The sequence below is a fragment of the Diabrotica undecimpunctata genome, chromosome 2, assembly GCF_040954645.1.
Source record: "Diabrotica undecimpunctata isolate CICGRU chromosome 2, icDiaUnde3, whole genome shotgun sequence".
Lineage (NCBI taxonomy): Eukaryota > Metazoa > Arthropoda > Insecta > Coleoptera > Chrysomelidae > Diabrotica > Diabrotica undecimpunctata.
Genome location: NC_092804.1, coordinates 26,451,517 through 26,477,015, shown reverse-complemented (window position 1 = coordinate 26,477,015; position 25,499 = coordinate 26,451,517). Strand labels below are relative to the sequence as shown.

Below are 25,499 nucleotides of genomic sequence, written 5' to 3'. Positions count from 1 at the left end.
TGTAGGGATTCTTTGATGTCTTTTAATATTTTTAAGGGTGAGTGTAATCTTCGCTAAAAGTGGATTGTGATCTGAGGCCACGTCTGCGACCAGCAATATTAAAAACAGATAATTCCACCACTTGAGTTAAGATCAATTTAAAGTCAGTTCTAAATTAATTAAAGTCTACATTCTCGTAACATCATATACACAAATAATTCATTGAACGATAACGAACTTTGATATCATGTTTAAAGAAAAAGAAAGAACGAAAGAGAAATCAGAATGTGCTCAAAAAGAGAAGACAGATAAATGGGAAATGTATGGATGGATCAGAGAATATCTAACATGCTAACCAGACATTATATTAGTAGAATTAGATATTTAAATACACATACATCAATATCTTAGACAAAATATACTAGCTAATAGATCTCTCCACACGTATCATTCACAATAGCTAACCCTGTATAAACAAAAAAGTCCAATAAAATAGTTAGCGTTTAATTTGCTAATCGAAGAGACAGTAGTATTTTTTATAATAATCTTATTTATATTTTCACATTAAAGATATCAGCTGTTGACAAATATTAGAAATCCATAATATATAAATTTGTAGATATATCGTCTATTTGTGGAAAACGTCACTGCTACTGCTACCACATAACCGTTTTTAAACCCTGAATCCCGTCTGTGCATGACTCATATTTCGTACGTTAAACCGATTTTTTACACACATTTCTCATTCGTTTGCCTTTTCAGACAACGGCCAAAGCAATGGCCCATCGAGCCGACGAGGACAGACAAATGACAATTGTGATTTGGTGACATCGCACTACTCACCCAGACTACAGTATTATGTTTGGTGCGTGACAGCCAAGTTCCAAGTCCAAGGTCCCCCTTACAGCACAAACACAATGCCAATGTGATGTGCGATGATGGTTCTTTGTCTATGTAGCGTCTGCCGTCGGAAAATGGCCGACTTGATTCTACGACGGCGAGATAAACTGCCTAAAAACTGGTTTTCCTTGAATCATTTCGGTCTAATAGAGTGATTTTGTTGAAGTATGGGTTATCGATAAGGTAAGAGAATTGTTACTTTCTTACAGAATTTTTGTAGAGTTGTTTTTAAACCGCAAAAACTATAAATCTACAAGTGAATACTTAATTTACTTATCTCTGCGCAATTTGAACAAAATAATGCATGTTTCATTATCATTCCATATAATTAACATTTGTAATTTCAACTTGTTAATAAATTAAAAAGTGAAATAATTACCTATCACGGTAGATATATTATGATGACCTATTTTTATGGTAATTCTAAACCATCTTTTTTATAATTAGCTGATGAAGTAAGAAAAAAGCAGATTTTTGTGAACATGCTAACAATATTATTATATTATTTTTATCAAACTATGAAAAACGAAATTGAATGGGGAATAGATTGCAGTTTCTTTTTGAAAATATATTCTATGCTCTTTATCGTTCTATGAACACATTTTGTTTCGTGATTGTTTTTGATTTTGTATTTGTGCATTTTGTATTATGCATAACTATTATACCTATATAATAGCGTCGTTTTCTATACTGTATTTGCAGAATAGGCCTCCCCTAATTTCTTACAGGGGTGGCCTATGTTCAACTTTGGACGCAGAAGGCTGTATGATGATGATGATGATGATGTGCATAATAATAAATGCTTATTTTGGTTTCATTTTGTTTTGGCCTGTATTCATCACATTATGCTAATCTTCTTCATTGTTTTATCTTAAATCGTTTCAATTTAACAATAAAATTTTATATCTGTTATTTGTATTAGTTTGGTCGCTTAATGGTGGCTCTATATAGTTCTTGCAAACTCCTGTATCCAATTTAATATTCTTCGTCTTCGTTCTATCTACTGCTTCTAGGAATAGTTTTGTCTGATGCTCCTTACCATTGATACATAACCAGTGACTCCCACTACATTTTTTTTTAAGCGAAAGTTCTATTATACTTGCGTTGTATTACATTTTTCTCTATAGTAAAATGCTGGGGCGAGCGTCGCGGAACTAGCGCCATGAGAAGGCGTCACAGAATAGCGATTCTTTATATCGATTCACTACTCTCGATTAATTTGTTTTTTTGTAATCACATATTTAATCAGTTTTAAATAAAAAATAAGTATAATATGATTTGTTTAAAATATAAATACCTAATAAATAAATAATAAGATTACTATATTTATATTTTAAAAATGCAGAAAGTGCATGCTCTAGTCTACTGTACCGCCTACTGTACCATCTTTTTTTGTTTTTGTTAGTTTTATTTGTTTGGTAGCTCTTCAACTTTATCGCATTGAGTTTGCATCATTTTTTCTTAGCTGTACGTATTTATTTATGTATGAATTTCCTCCAATGGATTTCTTTCTGTAGTTCTTAATACTTTCGTATCATTCTAGGTTCCTCACATGGTTTAATTAATGCTGTTTGAAAACTTGTCATTTATTGCCCTTTATAGCTTTCATATTGTCATCAATTTCATTTGTCATCAGTTTTATTACTTTTGGATTTCGTACATTGTTAAAATCAAATTTTTTTGGATACCACGTCAATTCTTTTTAGTGTCACTCTCATTTTTACAAGCAAATGACCTTACAAAGGTTTTTCTTTCTTGGCTTTTAAATTGATATGAAGCACTTGTATAAGTTCGTAAGAGCGACACCTAGTGTCATAGATCAGCGATAGTATTAGCACTTTTAATATATTACTCGTACGCAAATTGCAAATAAACTGACCAAACTTGTTTATTTAATATCATAATTATTGTAATTTATATCAATATTTAACTTCAAAACAGTTTTAATGGATTTTTAATTGTAAAAATGGGTAAATATATTTTTTACAAACTTTTTAGTGAACTGCAAATATAATGGTATTATAATTTAATTTAATTATAATTTAATTTAACAAACTTGCTTGTTTTTTAAATGCTGTCTATATCAGATATTTTGATCAGGTCTTCTTGTGAGTTCTTCCTATTTTGGAGGCGCCTTCAAATCTGAAAAGAGTTTGTGCTATCAGAACTCATACGTATACAGAATTTAACATGTTAATAAAAACTGACTTTATTTTCGGCAAAATACAAAAATTGGAGACGATAGCTTGTCGATAGGACACTCTGATCAAAAGATATCTAATTTTTACCGTTGAGTTCATACAAATTTTATTTAAAAAATTGTTTTCGCGCTCGTAACTGACATTTAAAATCGCTGGTCTCTTCAAGCGTTATTTCCGAGAGCACGGTTCATTCTACAGAAAAAGTGCTTATAAGCATTTTTGTTCAAAATTATCTTAGCTACATATCTCAGCTCATTCAACAAGATTGAAGAATGGAAACAACAAAACGCCAAAATACAAGAAGCGATTTGAAGGTAACAACAATACCGTAGGGAAAAGGCTTATCAGAAAACAAAAAAAGAATAGGAACTAAATAAATCATACAACACTTAAAACAAGCAATACACTGAGATCTATTCTCAGAAAACAAAAAAAGAATAGGAACTAAATAAATCATACAACACTTAAAACAAGTAACACACTGAGATCTATTCTTTCTAAAACCAAACCTACCAACACACAGGTAGATCAAAGAACTGCATTTATAATATACCCTCTGAATGCAACAATTTTATCTGGGACAAACTTCAAGACTTCTAAGTATTGGTATATATGAGCATTAATCATACATTAAAAATAGATTTTGACAGATTCCAGATATGCAAATATATCTCGGATAATGAACACAGAGTGCAATGGAAAGATGCATCAATAGTTGTGAAAGAAACGGACAACCAAAAGAGGAAAATTAAAGAAGCACTCTTCGTCTTACTAAACTAAGAAAAATGTGTAGCAAACACATCAATAGAATTAGGCTCTGGTTGCCAATACTAACAGCAGAACTCAGCAGTAAGAATAAACCAACATTAACGAATTAATAATAAAGCGATATATGGTTGAATGCTCGAATAATTGAACTTTCATCAAATAAAAGGCAGATATCTAGCACTGTCTCTTATTAAATTTTGCCCAAGTACTTTCGCTCCTAGAACATCTTCAGGGGCATTTCGTCAAAATTATAGGCTATCCAACAAACATTTTTGACATTCACCAAATTGTTGGATAGCCTATATTTTTGACGAAATGCCCCTAAGATGCTCTAGGAGCGAAAGTACTTGGGCAAGATTCAATAAAAAACTGTACTCGATATCTGCCTTTTATTTGATTAAAAAATTAATAATAAATTAGAGCCAGAACTCCAGGAGAGAAAGATCAGAATTTGGTGTCAATATACAACATCTCTCAGAATTTCACTCAAAATATGGCTAATGCTTACAAGATCGTACTTAAGTCAACTGTCAAATTTACTGTGGAATCAACTGTCAAATTTGAGTTGGTATTTCCACTCAACGCCAATTTATAAACATTTACAGGTTAAGATCATTAATAATTTATTTTAAAAATTTATTGAAAACAACTTCCGGATTGGAAATAAAAACGTCAAAACAAATGTAAATTATCATTCTCATTATAATCAATTGTGTTTTAATCCTATATAAAAATAGTATTTCACTTGCCACACGAAAACAGTTTCAGGACCTTTTTAGTTACATTTGAATTTATAGTAATTAATGGGATTTTTAATAAAAGGCGGTTTCTAGTAATTTCAAAATCGAGTATTTAATAAATATGATTTAAAATAATATAAAATAAGCAACTGTTTAATAGGTAATAATATAATCCTCGGAAAATGAACCTAATATAGCGTCCGTTTGAATGTTTATGTTTGTCATGATCACAAAACGCTGTAGTAAAATGACAGCTGAGTGCAATAAAATTTTTATTGCACTACTGCCATAAAGAACCAGTTTTTTTACTAAATATATTTCAATAAAATTTTGTCTTTTCTATGAATGTAGAAAAACGTAATTTTTTTAATTTCTTGAAGTCTCTACATTTGTTCCAACTTATTATAACTATTCATACTCCAGCAAATAAAAAATTAAATGAGACATACGCGCGATTACTTAAGTAAATCGTATCATTTAGCTGATCCTGAGTTTTACCAAAAAGCGTGTCAGTAGCCGAGAATTTATTTTTTATTTAGCGTACGGCATACTAAAAACTCATAAATAGAAGCAACACAAAACGTTAAATGGAGTACTACAAACTGTTCTTGAAGTTATTTGTTCATATTTTTGCTCTCTTCTTTCTTCGGTTGATTTTATTTTCCTCTTTAGGTAGTTATTTATATTCCTTTTTTGCTTGAAGGTTGTTGTTGCCTTTTGCATCAGTAAAGTTGCTCTGTTTTTTCTTTCTGTTATTATCTGACATTACTGTACAACACACATATGTATGTACAGCCTCCACAATACTATTAAATCTAAAAGCCTAACACGAACATCAAAGATTAGAATATATAAAACGGTGATTAGACCGGTGCTCATGTATGGGTGTGAGACGTGGACCCTGACCAAAGAAACTGAAAGAAAACTTAGATGTTTTGAGAGGAAAATCCTCAGAAGAATCTTTGGGTCTTATCACGACATTAATAGCAACCAATACCGAATGAGAACAAATGCTGAGGTCAAGCAGGTGTATAAAGCGAGCGATATAGTCCAAGAGATTAAATCCCAACGTCTTAGATGGGCTGACCATGTCCATAGACTCCCTAATAACCGCCTTGCCAAATTAATATGGGAGGAAGCCCCCACAGGAAGAAGACCCTTAGGACGTCCACGAATGCGATGGAGAGACAATATATGGTCAGATCTAAGAACAATGGGGCTGCCCACTGACCCAACTATTATGGACGACCGTTCAAGATGGAAGCAAGTTGTAGTCAGCCAAAACCTACCCCGGGTTGTAGTGCTACGAGAAGAAGAAGATCCAGCAGTGGTCAGAATCCGCATTTGCTCTACAACAGAATTCCATACATTCATCATCAACAGCTATTCGATCCATTGTCGAATGTAAGTCTCCCTTAAGTATGTCCTTAGTCGTCATTCAATAATTCGCTTCGACCAACGGTTGTCTTCCATTCTTCCTATGTGTCCTGCCCAGTTCCATTTTAACATGGCAATCTTTTGGATTACATCTGTAACTTGTATTCGTCTTCTTATTTCCTCATTGGACTTACGATCGCTGAGCTTAATGTTGAGCATTCTTCGTTCCATAGCTCTCTGAGTCCCTTTAAGTTTGTGGACTATATTGTTGTTTAAAACCCATGTTTCAGTTTCATATGTCCGTAACGGCAGCACATACTGATCAAAAGTTTTTGCCTTTAAAGTATTTGGTAAGTTTGATTTAAATACTGTTTGTACATCTTCTATTTAAATCAGCCTACAATACATTCAGTCTACAATAACATAATCTGTCATATTTACTGTATATCCGTCTGGTGATTTCCAGGTGCCTTTGTGTATATCTTTTCGAGTAAAGTTAGAATTACAATCGATTCCAAAAAAACTTAAAACCATAAAAAATCAGCATCAAAAATATTTAAAATTCTTTATTAAATATATAGCATCAAATTTTTTATTTTGCTAGGTTGTTTTATCATTCCTGTTTCATACCATGCAAGTGAGTCGGTTACTTTGTCTTTTAAGATGTACTTCCTCCTCGACTTAGTCAGTTGGCTGGCACTAACCGATGGAGAAAGTCATCCTCCTTTCGAGCAGGGAAGACGTATGCTCCCTTTAGGTGAAATTCTATAACATCGACCTCGTGTCGTTCATCATATATAACCACCATTGTCATTTTTTTTTGACACGACAAAGGTTTTTACACCTATTTTCGTAACTAGTATCAACTACTCTTAAAATGTAAGTGTTTTCCACATTTTTAGAAATTTAACAGTCAAAATGTTACCCATGTTTTTGTCATTTTAAAGTGAAAATATACTTTCAGGTGTCAGTGATGATGATCCGACTGGACCGAAAATGTTTTGAACAATTGTAATCCTTTATGTGAACTCCCTTTGTACAGCCTACAACTGTGATTTTCCCCTTTTACTTTGTTTACTTTGTATTCCATTTCTTTCTTTGGCGGAATTTTTAGTTTTTTTATTGACGCTTGAAAAATGAAAGTATTTACTTTGTTGATTTAGCTGCTAATTCAGCTGTTGCTTCATTTGTTGTGTCTTTATTTTGCTGTGTAAACACATTTTGACATAATGTCAGTTTATTGTCTAATACGTAGGATCAATTGCTGAGAGGATTGTATTTGTTACAATTTGATTCATGAAAACTTATTTTATAAACTATATCTAAAGTATTATTTTTATTATTATAAGCAGAAATATAATATTCTATTCTTACAATGTAAAGTGACCAGCAAGAAAATATACTTTCTTACTCGCCACCAATGATCGAATTTAAAATTTTCGAGAATTCATAATTGACACGTGATTTCTACTATTTTCGACCAGTTACTACGCGTGATTTTGGATGACTATATATATTTTTTGTTTGCTAGAGTATATCAGTTTTTTAAAAACTATCAATTTTAGCTATATTTATAATAATCTAAATTTCTCTGACAAAAATTCTTGGACAATCTGTACATTAAATGAATAATTTATATGAAAGCACCGTTCTCTTTGAGTATAATTACAAATTAATTGAATAACACTGTAATAACTTATCAAGAAATTGTTAATTAATATTGCCAATGCTACTATTAATGTAAATTACGATTACTTTGTAGTTTTACTAAATAAACTAAGATTTCCTATGTAGCATACGAAGCTCGAACTTAAGCTCCATAAATGATGTTGATAGTAACGTACCGAACATTAGAACTTTGATGCGATATAATAAAACTAGTATATGTACACGAGACGTTACTACAATATCATAAATATCCTTAATCTACAATTACATTCGTACTGGCTACGTAGATTGCCCAGATTGCCTCGTGGCGCAACATTTGATTCCAGATGTATATTTCACTGATACATCTTATACCCAGAGAGTTTCAGTACTTACATATTTCCTAGAAGATTATTACACCAATACCGCACAATTTACATTTATCTTAAAAAGATGCAAATCACTATAATAATTTACCTAAAATATATGGATAGAAATTGAAAATTTATTTGGGAAGCAAGTGGTAGACATGCATATATTGTTTTTATTTGGTTTCTTTGATCGGTAAATGTATTTTACATAGCATGTAGCCAGTAGCTGACCAGAAAATTATTTATAAAGAGTTAGCTAAATTAGATAACGGTAAAGGAATAAGGAGGCGTAAATTTATAAAAGTCAAACGTGCATAAAACGACGGACGAGAATATACACAAACCAATCCTTCAGATAGAGAACAGACGATTATATGTTATTAAACGGTTCACGGTAGTCAGTTATCAAACCGTATTTAGTTATCAAAAACTGAGGCGAGGACCCTCCGATCGTGCACATTCAGAAAAACAGTCAAATGGAACACAATAAAAACGTTGATGAGAAAATAACGCTTCAAGCTGTTTATGATGTTAACATCCTAGATGGCTATAGTAAATAGATGGCACATATATGGTCTGTTCATTGTAAGTCTGAAATTAGGTACACCTCGTTCTATTTGATAATGTGATAACTCTAAAGGAAAAGTTCTAGAGTCTTGAAACTTGGTACATAGGTTCCTCTGCGCATTAGGAAGCAATCTACTGCATTTTAGTGGAATAGATTTTCTAATTCTTGCCCCTTTTTTGTTGAAGTATTAGTACTAGAGTCTCTAGTGTCTTCGAAAGCAATAATAAACTACACCTACTCATTCATGGTCCACGTTAAATTGTAGGTCTCATCTATCTGTCAACATTTAATGATAAAGACAACATATATCTGCAGACGAAATGCCTACACATAAATTCGGTATGATGCCAGAAGATATGGAATGGAGTATATATGCTACAAGTAGGACATCCTCCATATGCATTCAAGTTTAGTCTTTCTAGTCAAAAGAAGGAGAAGTATTTAAAGAACGTTGCCATTAATTATTGTATGCCGGACTTTATCAGATCAACTTAGTTATAGATGGTAGATAAGGTGAGATCGTTTGGCATCATCCATCTTTTCTTAGTTTGACCCAAAAAATATTTTGTCTTCTTATTTTTATCGAGCCTCATCTTTTAAAGACATTTTTGATCTTCCCGGTCCATTTTATTCGGTCCGCACCAGGTCTGAAGAGTTCTATTGTTGTTTTTCCAGTCCACTGCTTTAAATTTTTCAACCAGGACGGGCGCAGTCTCATAAGTGGTCTTTTTCCTTTCACCTTCTCTTGTATAACCAATCGCGATAACTTATATTTTTTATTTATTAGTATTTGACCAAAGTAGATGATTTTTATTTCCTTCGTAATGTTGAGTATTTCTTTTTATTTTTTTATCCTTAAGGTTTCCTTTAAGGTTTTCATCCTTCTAAGACGTTTCTTACATCTTAAACGATAACACGACATCTTAAAGCTAGCAAGTGTTTCAGTTGCATCCGTAATTGTCTAGGCTTTAACTCCCTATAACAGGACACAGAATATGTAGCAACTCAATAATCTAGTTCAAATTTCTTTTCTCAGTTTTCCATAACATATTACTGCTTTCATCTTGAAAGAAATCTGAAAGCGCTTCTGGTCATAACAATGGTCGTTATATTTTAAGGATACGGTCCTACTGTTCATTTAGCTCATATCACAGGTAATTGTGTTTGGTTACTTTCTCTAACGCTTTTATTTTAACGAAGATCTTTTCGTCTCCAATCTTGTTGTTACCGACAATCCAGATTGTTGTGTCCAGAGCCATTTCATACTTTTCGAAGTACTATCAACGTAGTAGTGCGATCTTTCGCGTAGTGCGATCAACCAAAATCTGCCGCCGTTCTCTGTTGTCTGCAAGGTGTATCGTATCGTTTGCATATCTGATAGTATTCACTTCTTCTAAAGATATTTGTCTTCTTGTGATGTTAACGACCACATTGATCTATCTTATTCTATTCACAGCATCTTGCAATAAAACAGTTAATGTTAGACCAGTCCATTTCCTAAAATGGGCCAGCCAGGATATACGTCTCCGTCCAGGACCTCTCTTGTGCTTAATCTTGCCTTGTACAATCAACTGTAGAAGTCGATATTTATTATTCCGCACAGTGTGGCCGAAGTAAGACAATTTTCTGTTATTTAATAAATAACCAAAAAAAATGGAAAACTATTTTTGAACTGTGTAAAAATTTGAATTCCTAGCTGAGATCTTTCGGTTTACAAAGCCATCCTACAATACAACACTAATAAAAAGATTCGAAAGGTACAACTTTCTAGAGCACCCTGTACAGTATTACCTACATAATTATTCTAGGCCTCCTCGCTCTTGTCGGAAGAGATTTGAATGTAGTTTTTTCAAAATTCATATACAATCTGTTCGCATTATCTTTAAAATTAAAATGAATTCAATGCGTTATCTGTTATTTACCCTCGTAAGGAAATGAGCCCAGACAGAGAAATAAAATGAAAAATTTAAAACAAATCACAAAATCTTTAAACAAAATTTAAAAAACGCTTGTGTGTCTTGTAGAAAAAGATATATTTTTAGCAACTAGGTACTCAGGCTGGAATTTTAGAAAGTTGAATCTATTGGCAGCAAAAACATATATCCACCATAAAAATCCATAGGACTGAACAAACGGGATATTCCACAAAAAGGCATTTATATGAGATGGTCAACCTTTATACAGTAAACCGGTAAATAACTAAATACTAAGTGTACCATTTCACAGGGGCCAATTAAGACAGCATTTCTTCAAAACACATTATATTACAAACCATAATCAGAGCACCATCGGGCAAATAAACGTAGTTCCAGAAAAAACAAAGATTCTCAGTAAAGGTCTAAAATAAGTATTTATTTGAAATATAAAAGAAAAAAGGGAAATTTTTGAGCATACCTTCTAGACACCAACACAAAACATGCGCCCTTATTGTTTGACGACAAGAAAAGAAGAAATGAAATGACGTTCAGTGGGGGTCACTAGCGCTCGGATTTGTTTAGGTCAAAATTAGAACTACTATGAACTGCAGCTGGATTCTCGAGAGGTAATTTAGATGTTTCCGTACTTGGCGAAAAGATGGTGGGAATAATATTAATTTTAATATTCATTAGGAATTATTTTTAAAACTTTGTTTGAAAAATAATTTGAAAGTTTTGTTACAATATAAGTAACTAATGTAAGTGTTATGATTTTTAACTTACGTTATGTTTTAAAAAGCACCACTACTTAAGTGATTAAAAAACACATTAAAAAAGTTTATGGTACGGTTGTAAGAACCCGACCATTTGGTTCGAATTGAAGCGGTAGACAGAATGTGTAGAATCGAATGCCGGCCTTTAAAATGCTTTCTCACAGAAGGTGACAATTGACATGTGAAGTTAGGATTATTTAAATTATCAAAAAAATTATGAATTGAAAGTCAAAATAAAATGAGTTACATTAATGAGTTAAAATTAGGTTACATAAATATTAGAAAAACATGTTGAAAATCCTGAAGGTCAAGGCAGGCTCAATTGACAAATTATCCATAAAACAACAGTTCAAATCATTAAAGGAGAAACATGATTGTAATGTTTCAAAGTATGATACTTAAGTGGATTGAAATTGTGGACATTTGAAAATTTCTTGTTTTAAAGAAGATCTGTCAAATGATTGATTACAAATTGTTATAAATTGGTAATGGAATTTAAAAATGAAAAAATCACTATAAAAAGACATAAAAAAAGATAAAAAGACTTCATGAGATCATACTTCTTCCTCAAGGTTTTCCACAATAATTTAAAAAGAGGTTTATAATTATTGCAATTGAGATAAATTTGTGTGTTTAAGCAACAATCAGAGTTCAATTTAATTTTTTTTTTGATAACCTAAGGTCTCCTAAAGGGTTCATTTGTCTAAAATTTTTATTTGGAATGTTACGTAAAATTTTACTGTTTTTGGAAGGAGAAAAGGAATGATTAATAAATTTGATGTGATGTCCAAAGTTTAATTTATCTATGTTATTAAGATGTTCTTTGATTTTTGAGTCAGGGTTCTCATTGTCCTACCCACATACGTCATGTTACAGTCCCCACAAGACAGTTTGTAAATACCTTCTTCTTGTAGTCTCTATCCGTTTCGGACGTCATGGCAATCTGTATTTTGCAAGTACCACTTTTGTTTAATTTATCAATGTTGTCAGTAGATTTGCTAAAGATGGACTTGATGTGTTTCGTTTTCGAAGAGATGTTTAAGTTACCAATTTTTTTTTAGCCCTTTTTCTATCCGAATTGTCGAATAAAGGCCTCTCCCATTTCTCGCCATTCATCCCTGTTGTGTGCTAGGCGTTTCCAGATTGGTCCTGCGACGCTTTTGATATCGTCGCTCCAGCGCATTTGAGGTCTTCCTCTTGGTCTCTTCGCATCGTACGGTCGCCAGTTTCCGACTTCTTTGTTCCATCTACCATCTTCGAGACGTTCGTTGTGTCCAGCCCATTTCCATTTTAATTTAGCTGCTTGTTTCGCGGCGTCCTTTATTTTTGTTTTGTTCCGGATTGCTTCGTTCGTTTGCCGATCTATTAGTGAGATACCAAGCATCTGTCGTTCCATGGCTCGCTCAGTTTTTCGAATCTTGTCCATGTTCTTTTTTGTGAATGTCCAGGTTTGAGCTCCGTAAGTGAGAACGGGAACGATACAAGAATCGAACACTTTGGTTCGAAGGTTTTGGGGTATCTTTTTGTCTTTCAGTATGTATGAGAGTTTTCCAAATGCGGCCTATCCCATTCTTACTCGTCTGCTTATTTCGGTAGTTTGGTTTTCTTTGTTTACCTTGATATTCTGACCCAGATATATGTATTCTTCTACATGTTCCACTTTTGTTCCTTGGATGGTTATCGTCGGTTAATCATCTTTATTCGACATTAGCTTAGTTTTACTCAGATTCATTTTCAGTCCTTTTTTTTATGGATTCCGTATGAAGCTCATCGATCATCGTCTTCAGTTCTTTCCAGCTGTCGGCTATTAGTACTACGTCATCTGCATATCTTAGATGGTTTAAATACTTTCCGTTTATCGACAGTCCCTTCGTTTCCCAATTTAGTGATTTAAAGATGTCTTCAAGTGCGGCAGTAAATAGTTTTGGAGATATGGTGTCTCCCTGTCTTACTCCTCGGTTGATTTTTATTGGCCTCGTTTTCATTCCGTTATCCATCGTGATTACCATTTCAGCGTGTTGATATATATTATATATTAATATCCTATATCTAGAATCTATTCTGCTGTTGACCAGTGCTTCCTCAATAGCCCATAATTCTATGCTGTCAAAAGCTTTCTCGTAGTCTATAAATGCTAAACAGATTGGTAAATTGTATTCGTTAACTTTTTCTATTAGGACCTTTAGTGTGTGAAGATGGTCACATGTACTGAACCCTTTTCTAAATCCGGTTTGCTCTACTGGTTGATATACATCGAACTTTGTTGTCAATCTATTTGTAATTATTTTTGTGAATGTTTTATAAAGTTGTGATAGTAGTGATATTGGACGATAATTTTTCAGATCTGTATTGTCCCCTTTTTTGTGTATTAATATTGTGTTAGCAGTATTCCATTCCCTTGGTATGTTTCCTTCAAATAGGCATTTATTAAAAAGTATTTTTAGGTACCTGATGATTTCTTCTTCTCCTTCTTTCAACATTTCTGCCAGAATTCCATCACTACCCGGTGCTCTATTTCTTTTCAATTCTTTAATTGCATTTTCTATTTCTACTTCGCTTATTTCGGGCATTACTTCAGAATTTACGTTTGTTATTTGTCTTTTCAGATTTTGCTTTGAGGAGTCGGGGGGATCGTTTCTTGAGCGGTATAACTCAGTATAGAAGTTTTCAACTATGTTTGATATCTGAGCTTTGCTTGTTTCTAGTTGGCCTTGTTGATTTTTCATAGTTATAATATTTTTCTTTCCTAATTTCGGTTTGGTATATTTCAGACTTTGATTTTTCTCTATCACTCTTTCTACATGTTCTTGTTGATGTTTTTTAATATCGTCTTTTATCTGTTTTCGTATGGCTCGATTAAGTTCTTTGTATTCTGTGGTATTTCTTTTGTTTAGTGACAGGAGCTCTTTTCGTTGTTTCAGCATATTTTTCGATTCTGCACTTATTTTGGATTTTTTGTTGTTATGGCGGGTTGCTACTTCTGAGCTAGCATTCAATAGTTCTTTTGTTATAACTGAGTTAATTTTATTAACGCTGAGTTGTTCTAGATTCAGTGCTTGGGCGGTTTTTAATTTGCTAGCATATTTTTCTTTATCGGCTTTTAGCTTTTCTATGTCTATTTGTATCGTGTTATTAAAGTTAATTCTACGTTTGCTATACTTAATCCTTAGTTTAGCTCTAACCATTCTGTGATCACTACCCAGAGAGACATTATTTATTACTGTTACATCTTCTACGATACCTTTCTTGTTACACATGATGTAATCGATTTCGTTCCTTGTTTTTCCGTCTGGTGATAACCACGTCCACTTTCTTTGCGGTTTTTTCTTATAAAATCTGTTCAATACGAAATATTTGTTGCTATGTAGGAAGTTAACCAGGGTTTCTCCTCTCTCATTTCTAACACCATAGCCGAATTCACCAATATAGTTTTCGCTTTCTTCTAGTCGTTGTCCAATCTTAGCGTTGAAATCTCCTATTATAAGTGTGTAAGTGCTGTGATAGTTCGTGTTGATTTCTATTATTTTCTCGTAGAACTCATCTATCCCTTCATCGGGGTGTGTTGAAGTTGGGGCGTACACTTGAATGATTTTTAGGGTGATTTTCTCGTTTATATTCATCACAATCATTGCAATTCTTTCTGAGATTCCCACATATTGTTCTATTTTATTAGCATGTTTCTTAGAAACCAGAAATCCTACGCCGTTTAGACTTTGTTCTTTGTGCCCTTTGTAATACAAGATGTTACCTGATTGCAATGTTATGCGCTCCTCACCTTTCCTTTTTACCTCTGCGATACCAATTATGTCCCACTTTAGGTCCTTTATTTCTTCTTCTAGCTCATAGATTTTTTCATCTCTGTTTAAGGACCTTACATTGAGTGTTGCTATATTCAAGTTTGTTACTAGTTATACTTTGTTACAAGTTACTAATTTTATTACAAAGTAATCTTGATATATTTTTTTAAATTGGTCCTAAATAGGATAAGTATCAATAAATAGACGTAGTGTTGGGTTTGTTTTCCACATTAAATGCTTGGTTTTGATCAGACAGACATTTATAAATTGGTAGGGAGTAAATTGGTAGTGGTACAGATTGGTAGGTCACATTAAAATGCAATGCGTCTATAAAAATATTCCAGGAATATTTATATAGACGTGGCAGATACGGTACTGTCTTATCATTTACATAAAATTTACCACATCGATTAACTAACTACATCAATACATACCTTTATTTTGCACAAAAATTCCAGAAATGGTAAAGATTTATATGTAGTTGGCAAAAGGAAACAGAATTCGAAATGGAAATATTTATATACAATACTTTTGCAGTGCAATGTGATGCTCTAACCAACTTTGCTAACAAGCCAAATACTTACAATAAAGAATCATTTGAAAAGGAATTTTTTAGAGAAAATATTTATTTAAATCTAAATATTGGTTAAATTATGAATTAGAAGTGACAACATAAAAATAAATTCCTTTTAAATAACATCAGATGATTCACAATGGGTATGTATTTTAAGCTTTTAAAAAAATAGTACCATATTTTTGCACTTATTTGAGTTTCCGTTGAAATCAAAAATAGATCAAATGTTCGATAGTTGGTCATTATCATCTCAACGCTCATTTAGTCCTCACTGAAACACTCAATTTGCAATTTTATATTATGCTTATTGTATTTTGTCCCCCCTTTAATCACACTCTTGATGCGGTTAATAAAAAATTCATCCGGATTTTTTGATCTTACAAGTTTTTGTAAGTTAGTTTATTCTTTCACATTTAGTTTGCTTTTGCATATTTAATAATTTAAGTTGTAGGTATTCATATTTTTGTCTTGTATTTGTCATATTAATCCATCGCTGCTTCAAATAAGGATAGAGCCCTACGAGTGATACAAGCTAAATTAATGGGTTAGTGAAATATAAGCTTTGTTTCCCTTTACTATTCTTGTTTGAGTTTCTGATTCTTTTGTTCCATCAATGCTTAATGCAAGTCCCAAATATGTGAAACTTTCTACAGTTTCAATATCGTCCTCTAATTTAACCGTGCGTCTGTTTCCCCTAGCTCCTGCATGTGTTAGCTATTTTGTCTTTTAAATATTTATTTCTAGACCGGTCTCTTTTGCCCCTGTTTTTCATTGTGAATATATTTCTGCCGCCTCTTCCGTTCTGCGAGATATATTACTGATGCCATCAGCATAGGCGGCAATCTCTATTGATTTATTTGTTAGATTAGGTTAGTTAGCTCTTCCTATATTTAACTCTCTTGTCACAAATTCGAGAGTCAGGATGAATAGTATCGGTACCAGCTTGTCTCTTTGCTTTAATCCCTTGACTATCGAAAAATGTGTCATAATTGCACACCATTTTTTAAAGTTAGTTAAAGCACGCCATATGTGCTCGTAGCTTATCCTGTCTGTATAAGACTTCCTGGTCACCATATACAGCCAAGATTGAGGACCATCTTCTAATCGCAGTACCCTTCCAACTTAGGCTGCTGATTTTTCAACTTGTCTAAGCTACCAAACTTCTTATTAAATATAGACGAGATTCCTTTAGTCATCTCGAGGTCTTGAGCAATGCAGTGGGCTAGAGTGACGTTTTCCTGAACACAATATAAAGATCCTGTTGAACTTCTGTGGTCACGCCGAATCTAGCATTTTTTCTTTCTGCGTAATTTGACATAAATTCCTAAAAGCTCTTCGTACTTCTTCTGTTTCATTTGAGCCAACCTAAAGTGCAAGACGATTTATGTGAACATCTGTTGGTTTATCCTTTGGCAACTTCGTAATTTGGTATATTTGTCATTTATTCTGTTTTTAAATTCATACGGATCTTCTCATTGTCTTTGCAATTTAGGGGACAAGCCCCGACGACGTTGTGGATTATAAAGACCACCTACTTCAAAGCTTTTATTCTTGCATCGAGAATCATATTCATCTCTCATTCTCTCACTGGCTAACTGGATGTGTTGTTGGGCAAGTTTATGAATATTCGTCATTCTTAACTTCAGGCGGTCGACATATTCTTCGCAAACCACATGATCCCACACCACCTGGCACCACTGTAACGTGTTAAAATAAAACGGGCGGTTCTAATTTATGTAAATTTATTTATTTTTAAGCTTACAATATATATATATATATATATATATATATATATATATATATATATCTTCTTCTTCTTCTTTAGGTACCGTCTCCTCTAAGGAGATTGGTAATCATCACAACTATTTTCACTTTTGAGATTGCAGCTCTGAACAAGTCGACGGAACTGCAATTATACCACTTTCTCAGATTGTTGAGCCAGGAGATGCGTCTTCTCCCAATACTTTGTTTTCCCTGCATTATGGTTTGTAGCAACACATATTTATCCCCTCTCATAACGTGGACGAGATATTGTAACTTTTTTATCTTAATCGTATTCATGATTTCCATTTCCTTGGTCATCTTTTGAGGATCTCAACATTTGTTATTCGGTCTACCCAACTTATTTTTAATATTCTTCGGTAGGTCCACATCTTCGAGTACTTCAAGTCGATCGCTCACCTCTTTCCTTAAGGTCCAGGCCTTCACCCCATACAGCAGCACCGAAAACACATATGAACGTAATATTCTTATTTTGAGTTGCATACTAAGGTCTCTACTCCATAATACTTTTCTCATCTTATTAAATATTGCTCTAGCTTGTCCAATTCTCATTTTTATTTCTTCTGTATACTCATTATTTTCATTAATAATTGTACCAAGATATCTGTATTTTTTTACTTTTTCTATTGGAATCCCTCTTATGTTTAAAATGTCTTGATATTGTGTTTTGGAAATTGTCATAAATTTTGTTTTATTAGCATTAAGCGTTAGTCCGCTTTCCTCACTAGCATTTACTACATTATCTAAAAGTGTCTGTAGATCTTGTATATTCTCTGCAACTAGTATCATCGGCCTATCTGATATTGTTGATGGGTTTGCCGTTGACTTTTATTCCAATTGTTACATTTTTGAGTGATTTTTTAAATATTTCTTCCGAATATAGATTGAACAATAAGGGGGGGGAGTATGCAACCTTGCCTTACGCCTCTTTTAACTCTACTTCCTCCGAAAGTTATCCCCTGTGGACCATGACCAAAGCACGAAGAAAAGCTCAGACGCTTTGAACGAAAAATACTTGGACCTCACCATGACATCACCACAAACCAGTATAAGATCAGAACCAATATTAACGAATTAAAAGCACTCTACACAATGACGCCGATATTGTCCAAGAAATTAAATCACAGCGACTAAGATGGGCAGGCCACGTGCTCAGACTGCATAAAGAGAGACTTGTAAAACTGGTATGGGAGGAGATTCCCACAGGCAAAAGACCACTCGGACGTTCCAGAATGCGATGGAGAGATAACATCCAAGCAGATCTCTGGAAAATGAACATGCTATTTGACCCTAGGTTGATGGAAGACCGAACAAATTGGAAAAAAGTTTATATATATATATATATATATATATATATATATATATATATATATATATATATATATATATATATATATATATATATATATATATATATATATATATATATATATAAGGATATTATTTCGAGAACTATCTGGAGTAGTACATCTCTATTTGCCACGTGGGTAGCTTCTTGAACTCGAGCTATTGATAAAGTCATCGATCGTATATCCTGGAGTATCTCTGAGAATTGTGACACGTCGTACCACTCGTAGGAGGTACGCTATATCTTTAGAATAAGAACGATTGTGATAATTAGGGCATTATATTTTTATTTGACATGTTTTTATTTAAGCTACATAATAAACTTCGTTGTAAAAAGGTTCTTTTCGTTTTGTAAATAATTTCGCGACTCGCGACTGTTTAACGCAATCCAAAACTGGTCTAAGGGTCTCTCGCTTTGGATGCGAGAATATCACAATTCAGATATCTAATACTCAGTAATTCTAATTAATAAAAGTAATCTTTAAATTAATTATTAACTAGTAAAACATATATTTGGATTAAAAACGGAACAATATTTTACAAATTGCTTTAAAAAATAAAATAAAAACTCGTGAATACATTGATACATTACACATTACAAGCTAATAATTTCTATTTTATTATAGCTTTGTCAACAGTATCTCTAATCGAATGCTCCTCGTTTAATGTAGCAGGTTTTATTGTCCCCCACGTGATGTAAATTTGAAGACTGTTGAAAATAAAGCTATATAGAAATGAGATCGTATCTCTGTTTGTATATTTTGCAAATAAAATTATTCGGTTCTCAATGTAAAGATTGTTATCAAAAGGCAAATTTATTTGTCTGTATAATTGTAGAACATTGATTGTTTTCAGGGAATTCTAATGAAATATTATTACAAAGCGGAAAATTGGATAACGATTTTATCTCACTAGTTTACTAAATTTACGTTTACGAACTAATGTAACCTTCGAAGTAAATTTCTAATTTCTAGATCTTACCCTGAATTATTAATTATTCGAGGGAAATAAAAAATTGTTACATTCGTGGTCATTTGGGATTTCTCTTTTCGGTGTAAATAATTTCTTTTATAAAACTTTTGAAAGCAGAATTACTTATAAAGAAGAAGAAGATTATTATTACTAGATATTATTATTATCGCCATGGATAGTGAATATTCCAAACTTAAATACCTACTCCGGAAGAAATCATACAAAATGTAAATTTGGCGATATTAAATCTGCTACCAGAGAAATTCAAATAAAGTCCAAAAGAATATGATACGTTAGAGAATAATATTGACAACTTTACGAAGAGGTTCTAGTTATTAGCTTTTTTTGAAGAAAGATCTATAAAATTCAAGTCTTCTACATTAAGTTCCATCTATTCTAAACTAAAAAGAACCTTAATTATTAATGATAACTTAAATATAAGTAAATGTTCTAAACTAATAGCATCTTAAACGAAAATCGTAAAAAATATTATACATTTAAGAGGTATCTCACTTAAAAGCTCTTGTTTCACTCAGTAGGTTCCTAAATTTTTGCGCGATCCCATCGAGCCGTTCTCAATATACAATGGTAACAAACACTCGAACATGTCTTGACATCTTTTTGACATTGACATATCTTTTGACATTTTTGACATCTGTCAAAAATATGACTCATCGACATTGTTTTTCTTAAATGACAGCATACCACATCTGATAACATCATTTGAAAGCCCTTCACAAATATGCAGACAAAAAAGAGAAACGAACTGAAAAACAGCTAGAAATAGTGAAAGAAAACTATAAAAGCAAAGAAAATAAAAAGACACGGAAGCCTCGGAGAGTTATACAAATTTTTCTGAGCCAAAATCCTTGAACGTTAATAAATTCATTTGAGGAATTATTTGGAAAGATCTCTCCTGATACCCTTATGATATGAAACGAGCGACCAGAATAAAATCCCATTGTCATAATCTCGACAGGGGCGATTTTAACGGAGTAACGAAACACTCTCTGGATGCGTCATTAGATCCATGCGGAGTCTACGATAAAATGAAAACTTATGACATTAAAAATAAGAGACAATTTCTACCCATCACGATTCCAGATTTAAAAACACATACAAGTCGACGTTTTACGGGTACAAATATTAATTTCATACATTACAATGGTAGTCTGAGGTTGAACAACACAATTCTAGCAAATAGAAATGCAAAATGTACAAAACAAGTAGTTGATACTGACACATTTTCGAAAATTCGATCACTAATGGTCTCCAGTATTTAAATTTACCACATCCAGAAGAATATACACATCTGACACATTTCGACGTACTTGTGCATCATTTCTAGAAATTCAGGTGGAGATACTCTTTAATTAAAGTAACATGGGGGAAGAAAGTCCACTGCTCTTGCTGAAGGATATGTGAAAAATTTACACAATACTAAAATGAACTTTTTTTCACGAATTTTACAAGGACCTAATATCAGCAGTATTTTAAATCAACCTTCAACATCTTATTAAAAGAATCAAACAGCGACAAAACTGGCTCTTCCAAATATTAAATATTTAAATGAAGCTTTATTCATAAATCAAATAAATTTGACTGTATGTTTAATTAAAATGTTTCAAATATTGATTTTGATTTTATTATTTGTAAAGGGCTATAGACAAAATATGGTATGCAACACACGCATTAAAGTGTCTTTTTCCACAAATGAAATTGTCATTAATCTTTCCATTCGTGAAAAAGCTCAATTTTATGCACTTGTTGCATAAATTACTATTTTTATACACATATAAAATCCTTGATCGACATGTCATAAATTTTATTGTTTTATTTATAAATAAAATAACCTGTAACAATTATTGCATTTTGATAACAACTTTTGGCGTGTACGTAAAAACCAAGACATTAGGTACATGAGACAAATATTTTCCCCTTAATCTGATTTAAAACGTCAACAAAAAAATAGTAAATAAGCTCAAATGTATAATTTAATTCAAATAATGTATTGGGTAAAAATGTGTTCACGTCAAATGAAAACGAAACCTTACAAAAATATCTCGCGAGTTTTTCGCTATCTCTATAAATCTACATACATAAAAACAACAAATAAAAGCAGTCGCATTACAATTCACCCATTCTCAGCGTTTAAGATTTTTATCAGAAATAAGAAAAATATTTTAGGAGAGTTTATTCGACAATGCAATAATTAAAAATCGCCTGTTTCCACAGAAATCCAAAGGTGTTTTCTTATTGCAAAGCAGCAAAATATCCAACTATCTTTATAGCAGTAGTTTACCAATCTTCCTTTTATCAAACCGATCAATAAACTCTTCTTTTTATAGGTTTAATGGGACAGGAGCCCGTCCTCATCCAGTATTCCGCTATCTCTTTTCAACGAAAGCGAGATGACAAAACCCCGCCTTTTTATAAGCGCATATGAAAGAATGCAATCCCTCCCTGCCGCTGCATGGTGCATAATAATGTCTTTTAGGAATACCTGACCAAAAACCGGACAATTGCAGTGTGGTATATGTCCACGTGTTGGTTCGAGTAACGGGACCGAGATGGAGCCAGATACCCCGAAGCCGTGTACGAATTTAAATACCGAACGGATTTTGTGCAACCACACCCAGACTATACAATTCCGAACATTATGGCACATAAAATGGAAAATCCTGCCCACAAGTCGCGGGGAAGCCGCCCTCGCCTTTGCGTCGGCGTAGCGTCGGAATCATACAACTACCGCCGGGACGCTATCAAGCGCTATCATTCCAAATCGTCTGGCAGACCCAGTCAGTCTGTTACGCCGTCTACGCCGAGCAACACCTGTCAGCTAGAGCCGTAAGTTTGTTTATGCATGTCTACCACTATTGCCACTTTAACAAAAACAAATGTTATTAAAAACTTAAAAATAAACAAGCATGCTTTTTAATGCACGTCTGCCTATTTCCCAAGGGTCGGCACCCTTTAAATCCATCCCAATTCGAACGAAGGCATAAACCTCCCCTAGTGTATCGTAAGGGCTTTTAACCCTCGAGGGAACTTTGTGCCTTCGCTGAAAGGGGTTTAATTTTTCATACATAGACACACGGTGTTGATTTCTTTCTGTTTTCTTTTGCAGTGCTCGTCGACGGAAGGACGGAGTCTATGGTGCTTTAATGTAAACCCCCTGTACGTATACTGAATGTATCCTGAGTGTCTTCTGTCCGGTATACCTTCAGTATACGTAACAGGAGGCCGCATTTCTACAGGAAGATGTTCGCCAACAGGACCACTTCTTCGCCAGGATGTACTAACAGAGTAATGTAGACAATTTTAATTTACTTTAACATAAGTTGTTGCAATATATTTGTCTTGAGATGCATACACATGATATAGGTTATCGTTCAAGTCCAGTTTTTTATTGTAACAACTTTTGTTTTACAAAGTTCTTGTAAATTATTTTATAGTATTCTAATTCTGCTTTTATGAATAAATTTCAGAAGTATATTCATGAATAATTATATAAATAATGAAATAAGGTAGTCATTAAAACATAATAAAGTACTTTTTTAAACAAATTGTTAAAAAATAACACAAACTGGCATAATTCATTCATAAATATTACAGTTACAGATAGGCAAATTAATTTTTGTGATTTGAAATTCAAAGCATGTACTCAAATGTTATGGTAGAAGTTTACAATTAGATTTTAGGTGACTATCTGAGCATAAAACAAATAATTTACTGAATTAATTGTGTAATTATTTAAGAATGGAACACGTTTTGAAGAAATATTGTTTTATTATTAAAATTTATAAATATTTTGTGCCTGAAGTATTGTTTAGGATGATTTAATCTTTATGTAGAAAACATTTTTACCTAAAATATTTATATTGTATTTATATTTCTGTAATATATTTTGTAATAAATTTTTGTTTAAGGATAATATTTATTTACGTCATATGTCATTTACTACTCTTTACAACTTTACATGTATTTAATATTATATTTTATATATTTAGTGCTGTAATGATTGATATTTTTGTATAAATGTAGTACATTTTTAATAAAAATACATAGTAAATTTATATTTTTATATGAATCCTTATTTCCTTTCCATATTTGTTTTAACTGTTGAACTTTTTTACTTGGATTTTACTGGAATCCCAAATTTCTCTAAATTAAATTAATTTTCCTTATCAGTAACTTTTTTAGTTGTTTTGTATAGTTTCTCATGAACAATTCATATAGATTGATAATTTTTATCATCCTTTCACTACAATCTTTCAAATTTTCTGTAATATTCTGTTCTATTTAATTTTTTTCACAAAAAATCTTTTCTCTATTGTCTCCTTTTAAAGAATATTTTCTATTGCTTTTTTTTTCTATTGCTCTATGCCCTATTTTCTGATTGTATTGCCATCATTTATGCCCTGACCATTTTAACTTAGCGATAAAGTCATAAAGATAGCGATAATGGTTATAAATTTCGAAAAATTTAGTTCGTTTTTAATTATCTTTTACGATTAGGTATGTCTAGTTGAATTCGCCTTTTTATTCCTTTTTCAATTTCCACTAATATGTAATAATTTACAGGAGTCTGATAATGGTTTACAAGTATACTATTGTATACTCTGCAGTATCAAAGACACTATGGGAATATTTTTGTTTTGGATATTATCTATTTATCGACACCTAATATGAAAAACATTATCACTTTTGCTTAGTCTAGCCCTTTCGGTCACGCTTTTTTTTAGTGTAATGAAATATATTTTGTTAATAATTCCAAATTATTCCCAATTATGGTACTCTTTTGTAAGGTAATGTCTTTTGGTAGGAATATTAGCATTTTTTTTTAATAAAATAGGGCCCGTTTTTGATGTTGTCAATTGACAAAATTGTGACTAACTGTAATATTTACTTAAACATAGTTAAAATTCTTGTGTCGTCAGTTGACGACACGGTGACTGAAAGGGCTAGAGGAGAGCGAGTTATAAAAATTTCCACATTTTATTTGTTTACTTCGTCACTTTTAATATTTTTTGTAGTTCTCTTAATCCATATTTTATAACTTTTCTTCAGCTTTTCACTTTCACGTACCGAATTGTTGTTAAAATTACTGTCCTGATTTAGGTCGAGTTACAATACCACATTTTTCACGAATTTTAGTTGAAGATCAATGTCAGTTGATATTTCAACAAAGTATATTTCTTTGATTAGGTCCAAATAAATGGTAACTAATGAGTATACAGGGTGTTTCAAAAAGGTATGTGATAAATTAAATCACGCATTCCAGGGACAAAAATAAATTGATTGAATCCAACTTACCTTAGTACAAAAGTGTACACAAAAAAAGTTACAGCCCTTTGAAGTTTCAAAATAATAATTGTTTTTTTGCTTTATCTCCTAAACTACTTGACATTTTACAATAAAAATGGACACGTTACTTTCTTGTTCTGAAAGCATTTTTCATAAAAAACAAAACAACAAAATCTAAGCGCACCGAAAAATTTTAAGGGGGGTGTGCAGCTCTAAATCCCCCCAAACTTTTGAGTACGTTCAAATCAAATGAATTTTGTGGCATCATTAATTTAACGCATTATTTTTAAAAAAAATTTGCTTCTTATCACTTTTTTCAAAAAACAGTTTTTATTGAGTTACGGCCCTTTTCATTAACCTTTAAAAAATTGCGTGCAACTAAATAAATGGCTTAAATGAATTAACAAGGACAAAAAATGTCTGTAACCTCTATAAATATGATATTACAATAAATGTAATTTCTTTCCCCATTCTTTAGCC

General features: G+C 32.4%; 1 long non-coding RNA gene across 1 annotated transcript; it reads left to right on the top strand.

The window, feature by feature from the left end:
• Window positions 1-622: 622 nt before the first annotated feature.
• LOC140433251 (uncharacterized) lies at window positions 623-23,714 on the top strand. Its single transcript, XR_011949900.1, has 3 exons — window positions 623-1,062; window positions 22,061-22,559; window positions 22,840-23,714. It is a non-coding gene; the product is annotated as an uncharacterized lncRNA (long non-coding RNA).
• The last annotated feature ends 1,785 nt before the right edge of the window (window positions 23,715-25,499 follow it).